The 13,365-nt window shown below is 34.7% G+C and overlaps 1 pseudogene; it reads right to left on the bottom strand.

Annotated features, from left to right (window-relative positions):
- Nucleotides 1–6,660: 6,660 nt before the first annotated feature.
- Nucleotides 6,661–7,476, bottom strand: LOC136233610 (peroxidase 51-like; annotated as a pseudogene).
- Between the last annotated feature and the right edge of the window lie 5,889 nt (nt 7,477–13,365).

Raw genomic sequence — 13,365 nt, 5'->3', positions numbered from 1 at the left:
ATTGGCAAAGCTACGAGAAGGATTCAGCATGGAGTGGCGAATGGGACATGCCAACGTTCGCTGATGGAAGAGGCAGAGTTGGCATAAGGAACACAATAGGGTCAGGGACTACCCTGGTGTTGGATCTCCGCCACCCCCTGGATCAGTAGTCAGAACTGGCTTACGCGATCCACCCTCATCTCATCCATTAGGGATAGAAAAGTCGGGCATACGTCCTTCGTGAAGGGAGACGGATGTTTCCATAAAGGGGAACTATATGGACAATTTGGGCGGACCGAGCCCATAGTGTGTGCCTCTTTCTAGGGTGAGGATTAACCAAAGGGATACTCTCCGGGACGGAATACCGACATATACATTGGCGGGACCCTTCGGTAGGAGTTGGCTGTCCCATACTTGGGAAAAGTCGAGGCGCCACAGACGGTTTTGGCCTGGCCTAGAGTTGGCCCCGTGACACACAGCACGCGCGTGACACATGTGTCGCGACGTGTCTGGTGCGCCTCATGCGTGTTGGCAGGCTACTTTCCAGCACGTCAGACAGTCAGATGTGCGGCAACATGCTGTCTCCCCCTTTTCGGACATTAGGCTTTCTGAATTTAAATTGATTAAAGGCTTGGAAATCCCCTTTTTGACCATGCTTTATTTTCTTTTTCCAATTGAAACCCTAAAATCCTAATTAAACCTGTAAATATTAGCTCTTAGACAAGTTTTTAAGGGACTGAAAATTAAACTGTTTATAGCCAAAACTTTGTCGAAACAACACGAACAAATTCCAATTTTTTGATACATACAATTCGTGGTCCATTAGTCGGGATTTTCTAAAAATACCTTGACATAAATGTTTCTGAGGGAACATATTATATTTACAATAGTCCTTTTTTCAAAATAATTGTACGGTAAAATATACATTGTTCATCCTTTCTCTTATACTAAATTAATTTCAGTTTTAATTTTTATCATAAGATTGTCAAATATTACAAGTTAATAGTATTGATTTAATCGATTCACTTTATCCATAACAATGAATAGAATTTGAAAAAAATTACAAGTTAATAGAATTTGAAGAGGGTGAAAAAAATTTGAAGAGAGAGAAAAAAATGGAGGGAAGAAGATGAATAGATGGAGAGATAAGGGTATATAAGTGATTTTATATTAAGTGGTTGGATTTTTTTACTTTTTGACAGGTCAAAGCTGAGGTGGCGCGTTGACTGAGTGTTGACCGGTCATTTTTACCTGCTGTACACTATAGTGGGAGGTCACCTATAAGTTCGTACACATTAGTGAGACAAAATGAAGGTTGTACACCAAAGTGTGAAATGGAGCAAAGGTTGTACACCATTGATGAAATTTATCCGGCAAAATATACATTGTTCATCCTTTCTCTTATACTAAATTAATTTCAGTTTTAATTTTTCTCAAAAGGTTGTCAAATATTACAAGTTAATATTTATTGATTTAATCGATTCATTTTATCCATAACAATGATTCTGAATAAACGAACCAATTTTAGATAAATTTCATCTCACGAGTGTTTAGATACCTATAGTTATCCAAATTCTTTAATTTCGTTCAATTCAGTCCTCTTTGATTGGTTTTCAATTTAATTAATGGGTGAATTTTTAATTGTATTCCATATATCATGTAAACTTTTCTTTTTGCTTTTATTTATTTATATTTTTTAATAACATTCGTTTCAATCATTTTAATCCTTGATTTAAATATGTTCCTTTAATTCATTTTAATTCTTAGTTTAGAAATTTCTATTTTATTCGTTTTAATCCGTAATTTAATAGTTTTCTGTTTTATTCACATTAGTCCTTAAGTTGAAGTTTGCTCTTTCTATCGATTTGGTCCCTAAACAAACTTTTCAATTTTAGCCCTTTGTCCATTTTTACTCCATAATTAATTATATAATTATGTTACTTATTTCTAATATTATTGATTTAATCGATTCATTTTATCCATAACAATGATTCCGAATAAACAAACCAAATTTAGATAAATTTCATCTCACAACCATTTGGATACCTATAATTATTCAAATTGTTTAATTTCGTTCAATTTAGTCCTTTTGATTGCGTTTCAATTTAACTAATTAGTGATTTTTTTTTGTAGGAAAAACTAATTAGTGAATTTTTAATTGTATTTCCATGTATCAATAAACTTTTCTTTTTACTTTTATTCATTTATATTTTTTAATAACTTTCTTTTTAATAATTTTAATCCTTAATTTGAATACGTTCTTTTAATTCATTTTAATCCTTAATTTAGAACTTTCTATTTTATTCGTTTTAATCCATAATTTAACAATTTTCTATTTTATTCACATTAGTCCTTAAGTTGAAGTTTGCTGTTTCTTTCAATTTGGTCCCTAAATAAATTTTTCAATTTAGCCATTTGTCTATTTGTACACCATAATTAAATGTATAATTATGTTATTATTTCTCACATACTATTTTACTTGATAGAAGTATTGTTTTGGTGCGGATTGAAAACCAGGCTAATACATGTCTCGGAACACTGTGTATGACTTTGGGTTAGTCGGTCTTGATTTTCTGTAATTTCATTTATAATATTCCTGCAACTTAAGTTTAATAATATTTTTATAATGTTATTTGAGTTTCGTTTGTCTTAAGAAAAATGTTTTTTCAAATTTTCATAACCGTTTTTAATATAATAAAAATAAAAATGAAAGTAGTAGTACACAACTTAATTAATAGATGAAAACAAGGAAACGAAGAATAATAGATAAAAACGTAAATGGGCCCTATTCGATGGATGGAGTTAATTTTATTGAATAAAAGTAGTACTAGTAGTAGTATCCAACTTAATTAATATTAAGGAGTATACTAGCTAGTAATTATTCATGAAATAGTAGTAGATAGGGATGCTATATATAGCATCAATATAACAAGGAGATCGGAGTTTAACAACGAGGAAATTTATCATTGTAACAAGGGGTGTGGAGAGATGCACATAAGAAGGTATTCTTCAAACACGGGTCACCAAGATTAGCTATTATCTTGAGTGAAGGAGTAGTGCCGCATATATATTCTATCCCACCGCATTTATCCTTATTTTCACAACCACAATCTCCAAGGACTTTCGCATGTGGTCCAGCTACAGCTACAGCTCCAGCAGCAGCAGCATCATCAGCAGGAGCATCAACAGGATTTTCTCCGATTGGATTTGCATCGGCCATTGTTAATTAATTTGGAAAAATGAGATAATATGTTTTTTGGTTGGGTTGGTTGAGTCTAAAACATCCTATCTATCGTTGTATATATACCTCATAAATCATAAATTCATCTGATCTGATTTTTAATGTTTTTTGAATCTTATAAACGTTTTAATCATTTTGAATCTTATAAATGTTTTCAATCTTATAAATGTTTTAATCATTGGGTCATAATGTATATCATCATACTGCAAACCTATTAATTATATTAATTCAGTTTTAATTTTATCAAATGCCTAATTCAATGATTAATTGTTTCATATTTGGTTATAGTTTGTGCTATTTAATTTAGGGACTTCTAAATATTTAGGTATAGTTTGGTTCATAACTAATATTTTTTTTATCAAATGCCTAATTCTTTCTCTTTCGTTCGACAACTAATTAGTTTAAGAAAAATCCTTTTGATGATGAGGACATCTCTTATTCAAGGGAGAAGGAACCAAGTCATGAGGAACTTGGGCTCAGTGTTCGTGAAGGAGGGAGACACCAAGCCAAGGAGAACCATTTCCAGGACCTCACACACGCGGAGGGTGAGTTAGATCGCGGAGTGTGGCTGCCAAGCTCGAGGGAAAACCTATTTTTATTTCAAAATCATCCCTCTCATATCTATCGATCATATGTTTCACATTTCACGTGAAAAACGTAAAAACATGAAATATGGTAAAAAAGGAAAAAAGAAAAAAAAAGTGAAAATGGGAGAAGTCAGAAAAAGGATAAAAACAAGAAAATATGAAAAACAGAGAAAAAAATGTGAAAATGGTAAAAACGAGAGAAATGGTAAAAATGGGATAAGCCGATAAAAACTAGAGAACATGAAAAACAAGTAAAAGATAAAAATGTGGAAAATGAGAATTTGAACAAACATTTTTTTTGGCACTCCGAAGTCAACCTTTTATTTATCATACTTTGTTCTATTATACATATTTTTATTAGACTTCCCCAAAGTAAGGGTAAACAATCGTTTTTCAAACCGTTTACTTTGAAAAAAGTTTTGTTTCATAATGCACAAAACGCAATAATAATATTGGGGCAACTAAAGACACTAGAGTCGGAGCCCTTCAATGAAAATCTTTCAAGGATGTTTGGAAAATACAATAAAAAATGATCACGGAAAAATAACTCGTGAGTAAGTTAAAGTAATCCCTTTCCCATTTAAAACCAAATTTTTCAGAGAACCAAATTAAATTTTGAAAAATCTTAGAGATTCGTGTCCCCTAAGGGTGTCGTAACTCACTTTTCCGAGCTCAATTTAGGGGTTTAACGAGGAAGTTGTGACTCGGTGAAATTGTAGATGAAATTTGAAACCAAATTGCACAACAATAACCTTAGATCGCGTCATTTTTAGCCACAGGTCGTGCACAAAAAAATGGGCTCGTTGAAACAAGCACAACGGAATAAGAGTCATCGAAATCAGATATCGAAGGACATGCTCGGGCCATAAATCCACGAAAGAAGTTTTTTCAGCGGAATGTCGACATGTGGATACCACACGCCAAACACGTGTCTGTGTTCTCTAGGTTGTGCATAGTGTAAGGGGGGAGTTTGTCCATAGCCAAACTAAACCCCAAGCATTGCAAAAGCTACGAGAAGGCTTCGACATGGAGTGGCGAATGGGGCATGCCAACGTATGATGATGGAAGAGGCGGAGTTAGCATAAGGAACACTATAGGGGACATGGACTGCCCTGGCGTTGGATCTCTGTCACCCTCTAGGTCAGTACTCAGAACTAGCTTAAGCGATCCACCTCGTCCATTAGGGACAGGAGAGTCGGGCATATGTTCTTCGTGAAGGGAGGCGGATGTCTCCATAGAGGGGAACTCTATGGACACTGTGGGCGAACCGAGCACACAGTGCGTGACCCGTTCTGGGACGAGGTTTAACCATAGGGAGACCCTCCATGACGGAATACTAATAAATGCATTGACGGGATCCTTCGGTAGGAGTTGGCTGGCAGAGACTTGGGGAAAGTCGAGGTGCCAAATGGGGTTTTAACCTGGCCTAGAGTTGGCCCCGTGACATTTGGTATCAAAGCCTAAACTAAGCAAATGCCTTGTGAAGTATGTGGTAGTCTCTTAATTGAGCAAGACCTTTGTGAGGCAGGCGAGTAAGCTTTAACTAAACGAGTTCTTCGTAAAGTGAGCGTGCCAACTTTAACTAAGCGAGTTCTTCGCAGGGTAAACCAACAGTGTTTTAACTAAACGAGTTCTTCATGGTGTGAGATAATGTTGCTTAAACTAATCGAGTTCGTCGTGGTGTGAGCGAACATTGCTTCATCAAAGCGAGTCCTTTGAGATGTGGGCTAGCGATAGTAAAGATCCTAAATTTCCCTCAAACGAATTGACAGATGGAAATTTATGATGCTTTTCGGTTTGATTGAAGCCCGTGGTTTACTAGAGCCAGTGTTGTGAGACTTTACCCAGTGTGTGGGAATGCGGAAATAGGAAAAAGTGAACTAAGATCACTAATGCATGTGAATGCTAGACAATGAATGCATACTCCATACGGTAGTGGGCGATGGAATTGTACGTGATGCAGTCCCTTTAGGGGGGAGAATGCGTCATGGTTGTTCAGCATTTGACGCTCATGTGAACTGGCATGGAGATGATCTAGAGAATAGATTGTTGTCATATCCATATTATTGAGGCATAATCTGAATTCCGTCCTATCTGAATTCAGTAGAAAATTGTCTATGCCTTCTCAAGAGTCAAGGAAAACTCATTATAGAGTTATTTTCGGATTATATGGACACTGCCCATCGTACAGAAAAGGGGCCCTTTTGCAGGAAATTGTGGGTATCAATAGACATATTGGCCCAGTCTATCATGGCAGAGGATAGATATCAGATGTATTTACGAATATCGGGTGAGAACAACCTAGTGAAATGGTTCTTTGGCCATATAAGGCTTTGTGGAGATGAAATGACGGAAGATTCATTTGACTAAAGAAGGTCGTAGGAAGAATTGCAAAATTATCAACTGACCCATAGATGGTCACGAGATGAAATTGAGCAAATATTATGATTACAAGTAAATGTGAAAAATAAAAGAGAAAAAGAAAAAGAAAAAAGAAAAAAGGAAAGAAATGAAGGTCGTGATCACTCGAGAATATTCCCGCAGAAGCCAATGCCATGGGGGCTTAGTACAAATCCGATAGAAGCCGAGGCCATGGAGGCTAATACAAATCCGGTAGAAACTGAGGCCATGAAGGCTAATACAAATCCGGAAGTGGCCGAGGCCATGGGGGATTACGTTGAAGATGAATAGTTATACTATTAATGTCACGTCCGTGTCTAAATTTTTAAAATTTCTATTTTGATATTAGTATATATTATAATTATTGGTTGTGTGATTTTTATTTGGTGCTATAGGAAAAGTTTGGAGTTAATTCGATGATTTTATGTGTAAATTAAAAGTTTAAAGTAATTTTTAAAAGATTATATCAGCTTGGAAAAGCCCATAAGCAGCAAACATAGAATTAAACTGGTTTATATTAAACTTTGGCTGAGGCAATTTCCTATTAACATTGCCAGCTTTTGAGATTAATCCATCAAGTCTTCCTAATTCAACACCATATGAAGGTCCACCTGACTGCCATTTTAATTATTTCCATATCGTTGTTTAATTCAACCTCAACAAAATTATTAAATTGGACCATTTGATTACCATTTGTAATTTTGAGCATATGAATAAAACCTACTCGAATGTGGCCAAATGGTTTCAAAATAAAAAGAAAAAAACAAAAATAAATAAAAGACAAAAAGAAATTGGCAGAGACAGACCAGAGCAATAGCATCTCGTGTATCCATAGCAAGAATATCAGCACATGACACCTTATTTCTGCTACTAAGGACGACTTTCACGACTGCTTTAGCCTTAATCACGGTGTCGAATCCATCTCCGGCCAATGATAAATTATCAGAATGATCTTTCTCCGCTTTATTGTTCGGAGTCGAAGCAACTATCACCGAAGCATCACATCCCTACAAACATTAATTAATGAATGTATTTCTCAGTAACAAAACAAGAATTAATCAATAAATTAACAAATAATAATCAACTGAACAAAACAATCATAGAAGAACAGACGAACAGACGAACAGTAGCCGGAATAGTAACAAAAGTCTGCTGAAATTTCTTCACAATGTTCTCTACATTTGGGCATGTATTAGCGTAATAATTTCCTAACTAGCTTATAAGATTAGAGAGAGATGGAAGAGTTAGAGAGAGATTAAAGAGAAAATAAGAGAGAGATGAGAGATAGAGAGAGAATGAGAGTTAGAGAGAGAAATCATTTTTGAAAATGGAGTACAAAATAAAACACAAGTATGAAGGTTGAAGAGAGAGAAATAATTTTTTGAAAATGGAGTGGAAAGAAAATAAGAGTGGAGGTTGAAGAAGATGATTTTATAAAGGGTATAAAAGTAATGTTATATTTATTGGGTTAATTTTTTATTTTTAGAAAAGTTAAATTGCTGAGGTGGCGCGTTGATTTCGGGTTGACCGGTCACAATTACCTGCTGTACACTTTAGTGGGAGGTCACCAAAAGGTTGTATATTTTAGTGTGCAAAATTGAAGGTTGTACACCAAAATGTGAAAATAGGTAAAAGTTGTACACCACGTATGTAATTTACCCAAAGATGGAGGATCAAACATGATATTTGTGAAATTTGAGATATATATCTCAAAGGTTCCATGAGGTGCATTCGTGTTCTTTCCTTTTCTTTTCTTTTTTATTCCTTTGAGATTTATCAGTTTTTTCTGAACCGTTTCTCCACTGTTTCTTTGATTTACGGAGATTCGACTCCAAATCACTCGAAATTGGAACCACAGCATCCTTATGTATAGATTTAAGTCCTAACGGAAGAGTTTTTGCATTTCGGAAGTGTTTGGAGTGGAAACATCTTAGACAGAATTTAGAGGCGAATCGATCGGGTGTATTTTGTTCAATTAGTAGCCAAGGTAAGTAACTATCAACTATATTTTGAGTTTTATGTATATAGATATATATATAATCAAAGAATTTCCAGAAATTGATATTTTAGGGTTATGCCGGAATTTTGTAAAATTGAGGTTTGTCACAATCTTGCTTTTTTATTGTGAAATTATAGTTCAAATGAACTATTGACTATGTTTAAATGTGAATTACAAATTTTACTGGGTTATATTGATTTGAGGTTTCGTTGGTTGATTAATTTTGGAAATTTTATTTGATTAAAGATTGATATTTTGGAGAATTGAACACTTGTGAACTTGATTATGATCAAGTGAAGTATATAGATATATACATATATGTTTTTGGTTTCAATATATATATATATATATGGAATTAAATGTTTGGTATCCATTGAGAGTAGTCCGGTATGGTGGATTTAATTTTAAAGACCATATTTAGTGAGAAATATGGCCTGTGTACACAGTCTGAAGACCTATTGGGTATGGCAGCGAAGTGTTGGGTAAGACCATATGGGATAGGCAATGTTAAGAGACGTCTCGACTATATATGTGGTTATGGATTGATACTTAAGGGGAGAAACTCGAGGATGGATACAATGTTTTAAGTTCACTTGGATTATATTTTCGGTTATGATTGATTTTGATATAAGGCTTTATTGATTGATTACAAGTTGGTTTGATAAAATATTTATTTGATTACAAGTTGGTTTGATAAAACACTTATTTGATTACAATCTTTTATAAGGTTTTGATTAAATCCCTTGATAAATGTATATATGTAGCTATGTTAAATAAAGTTGGTTTTTATAGCTGATAGTTTCTTACTGAGATTTTTGTCTCACGTTTTTTAAATGTTTTAATGTTTTTAGGTGAGAAAGTACAGGATATAGAGAAGGTTACCGACCGTTTAAGCGGGGTTTGAAAGTTGGCTGCTTATTGTTAGAATTATGGTTAGAACTTTGGTATTGTAATTGTAATATAATGATATTGGGTTAAATTGGAGACTCATAAGTATTGATTATGATCTTTCTATTTCACGCCCGATGCCGATTGAGGTCGTCTAGGGTCGGGTGTGACAATTAATGTATTGAGGGGATGCTTGAGATAATTCATAGGTTTTATCCTTGTTTGTAATTAGCTCTGTGGAGGGGACGTCATAAACAACTCATGTACAAAAAGGACGTGTTTTGTGCAGGTATTGGCACCACAATAAACTTGAGGAAATGCAGAGCCTCAACAACAAAATGAACGTGGTTTTGTGTTGGAACCCCAACAAGCTTGAGGAATGTGAGGAGTCTCAACAACAAACAAGATATGTTCTCGACAGGACGTGTTTCGTGCAGGACACAGTTTCATACAGAACATGGTTTTGGTGTAGAATGTATTTCATGCAGGACATACTTTTGTACAAGATGTGTTTTGTGTAGGTAATTGAGCTCTATGAAGCTCGGGTCAGGCAAGCGAATTAAGCAAACAAGTCCAACATTTAATAAGTTAACAAGCAAAGGTTTTAGCAAACTGTGCACATGTCCAACCAAATCAGAGGCATTCTACTAGTTAGCTGAAACGTGAAACAGCCAGGAGATCCTATCAAATCCTATGAAGGCAATGATCGATGAAATACAAGCTTAACCAAATATTTGACAGAGGTAGATTGTAAGACCATCGATGGAAAACCCCACGATTTTTAGTTTTAGGTTTCAACTTTGACTTCGAGCTCATCTTGAGGGAGAATGCGAAGCAACCCAACGATGAAAATTGAGGCAGAACCAATGGTGACATTAGAGGCAGAAGTTTAATACAAAAGGAGGCAAGAGATGGAGCAAAGTTTGAACAAGTATTTGAATACTTGTAAAATCGTGTAAGGGTTCTTACCCTTTTATTGTGAATAATGATGGCAATATTATTCTCTTGATATTTTGCTTCCATTGTGAATGTTGGTAAGCTTACCTAAAAACTATTCGGCTACCAACATTCACATTTTCATATTACGAATACTACAGCTTTCCTTTTGGTCCTTATTGCAAAGTACGAATTTGGAAGAAAGAAAGGGATCAAGAATAGCGAAGGTGAACATGTAGACATTGAAGCAAATATCAGCGACTTCTTGTTTGGCTCGTCGACATCAATAGTCTTTATCGACGTTCCAAACCCCGCTCAACGGGGACGTTGAGCAACTGAGTGGGGGAGGGGAAGTGGGTCCCACATGGACCCCCTTTATGGTATATTATAGTATATTAAGGAAACAAGAATGTCGATAGCTTGGTGGAACCTCAGTAGCATTCAGATAGAAGTGAATCTCTCACAACATGATTTGAACCCGATCAACGTGGACGTTGATCCTCTGAGTGGGGGAGAGTGTAAAAGGGGGAGTTTGGCCATCTGCAAACTCAACCCCAAGCATTGGCAAAGCTACGAGAAGGATTCAGGATGGAGTGGCGAATGGGGCATGCCAACGTTCGTTGATGGAAGAGGCAGAGTTGGCATAAGGAACACAATAGGGGTCAGGGACTATCCTGGCGTTGGATCTCCGCCACCCCCTGGGTCAGTAGTCGGAACTGGCTTACGCGATCCACCCTCGTCCATTAGGGATAGAAAAGTCGGGCATACGTCCTTCGTGAAGGGAGACAGATGTTTCCATAGAGGGGAACTCTATGGACAATGTGGGCGGACCGAGCCCAAAGTGTGTGCCTCTTTCTAGGGTGAGGTCTAACCAAAGGGATATTCTCCGGGACGGAATACCGACATATACATTGATGGGACCCTTCGGTAGGAGTTGGCTGTCCCAGACTTGGCAAAATTCAAGGCGCCACACGGGGTTTTAGTCTGGCCTTGAGTTGGCCCCGTGACGCACAGCACGCGCCTGACAAATGTGTCGCGACTTGTCTGGTGCGCCTCATGCGTGTTGGCAAGCTACTCTCCAGCACGTCAGACAGTCAGATGTGCGGCAACATGCTGTCTCCCCCTTTTCGCACAGTAGGTTTTCTGAATTTAAATTGATTAAAGGCTTGGAAATCCCCTTTTTGACCTTGCTTTATTTGCCTTTTCCAATTGAAACCCTAAAATCCTAATTAAGCCTATAAATATTAGCTCTTAGACAAGTTTTTAAGGGACTGAAAATTAAACTGTTTATAGCCGAAACTTTATCGAAACAACCCGAACAAATTCCAATTTTTTGATACATACAATTCGTGGTCCATTAGTCGGGATTTTCTAAAAATACCTTGACATAAATGTTTCTGAGGGAACATATTATATTTACAATACTCCTTTTTTCAAAAAATTTGTAAGGTAAAATATACATTGTTCATCCTTTCTCTTATACTAAATTAATTTCAGTTTTAATTTTTATCATAAGGTTGTCAAATATTACAAGCTAATAGTATTGATTTAATCGATTCACTTTATCCATAACAATGATTCCGAATAAACGAACCAATTTTAGATAAATTTCATCTCACGAGTGTGTAGATACCTATAGTTATCCAAATTCTTTAATTTCGTTCAATTCAGTCCTCTTTGATTGGTTTTCAATTTAATTAATTGGTGAATTTTTAATTGTATTTCATATATCAATAAACTTTTCTTTTTGCTTTTATTTATTTATATTTTTTAATAACATTCGTTTCAATCATTTTAATCCTTGATTTAAATACGTTCTTTTAGTTCATTTTAATTCTTAGTTTAGAACTTTCTATTTTATTCGTTTTAATCCGTAATTTAATAGTTTTCTGTTTTATTCACATTAGTCCTTAAGTTGAAGTTTGCTCTTTCTATCGATTTGGTCACTAAACAAACTTTTCAATTTTAGTCCTTTGTCCATTTTTACTCCATAATTATTTATATAATTATGTTACCTATTTCTAATATTATTGATTTAATTGATTCATTTTATCCATAACAATGATTCCGAATAAACAAACCAATTTTAGAAATTTCATCTCAAACCATTTGGATACCTATAATTATTCAAATTGTTAATTTCGTTCAATTTAGTCCTTTTGATTGCGTTTCAATTTAACTAATTAGTGATTTTTTTTTGGTAGGAAAAACTAATTAGTGAATTTTTAATTGTATTTCCATGTATCAATAAACTTTTCTTTTTACTTTTATTCATTTATATTTTTTAATAACTTTCTTTTTAATAATTTTAATCATTAATTTGAATACGTTCTTTTAATTCATTTTTATCCTTAATTTAGAACTTTCTATTTTATTCGTTTTAATCCATAATTTAACAATTTTCTATTTTATTCACATTAGTCCTTAAGTTGAAGTTTGCTGTTTCTTTCAATTTGGTCCCTAAATAAATTTTTTAATTTAGCCATTTGTCTATTTGTACACCATAATTAAATGTATAATTATGTTATTATTTCTCAAATACTATTTTACTTGATAGAAGTATTGTTTTGGTGCGGATTGAAAACCAGGCTAATACATGTCTCGGAACACTGTGAATGACTTTGGGTTAGTCGGTCTTGATTTTCTGTAATTTCATTTATATTATTGCTGCAACTTAAGTTTAATAATATTTTTATAATGTTATTTGAGTTTCGTTTGTCTTAAGAAAAATGTTTTTTCAAATTTTCATAACCGTTTTTAATATAATAAAAATAAAAATGAAAGTAGTAGTACACAACTTAATTAATAGATGAAAACAAGAAAACGAAGAATAATAGATAAAAACGTAAATTGACCCTATCCGATGGATGGAGTTAATTTTATTGAATAAAAGTAGTACTAGTAGTAGTATACAACTTAATTAATATTAAGGAGTATACTAGCTAGTAATTATTCATGAAATAGTAGTAGATAGGGATGCTATAGCATCAATATAACAAGGAGATCGAAGTTTAACGAGGAAATTTATCATTGTAACAAGGGGTGTGGAGAGATGCACATAGATTGTTGTCATATCCATATTATTGAGGCATAATCTGAATTCCGTCCTATCTGAATTCAGTAGAATAGAAAATTGTCTATGCCTTCTCAAGAGTCAAGGAAAACTCATTATAGAGTTATTTTCGGATTATATGGACACTGTCCATCGTACAGAAAAGGGCCCTTTTGCAGGAAATTGTGGGTATCAATAGACATATTGGGCCACTATCATGGCAGAGGATAGATATCATATGTATTTACGAATATCGGGTGAGAACAACCCAGTGAAATGGTTC

The sequence above is a fragment of the Euphorbia lathyris genome, chromosome 6, assembly GCF_963576675.1.
Source record: "Euphorbia lathyris chromosome 6, ddEupLath1.1, whole genome shotgun sequence".
Taxonomy (NCBI): Eukaryota; Viridiplantae; Streptophyta; class Magnoliopsida; order Malpighiales; family Euphorbiaceae; genus Euphorbia; species Euphorbia lathyris.
This window is presented reverse-complemented; position numbering and strand designations above follow the sequence as displayed.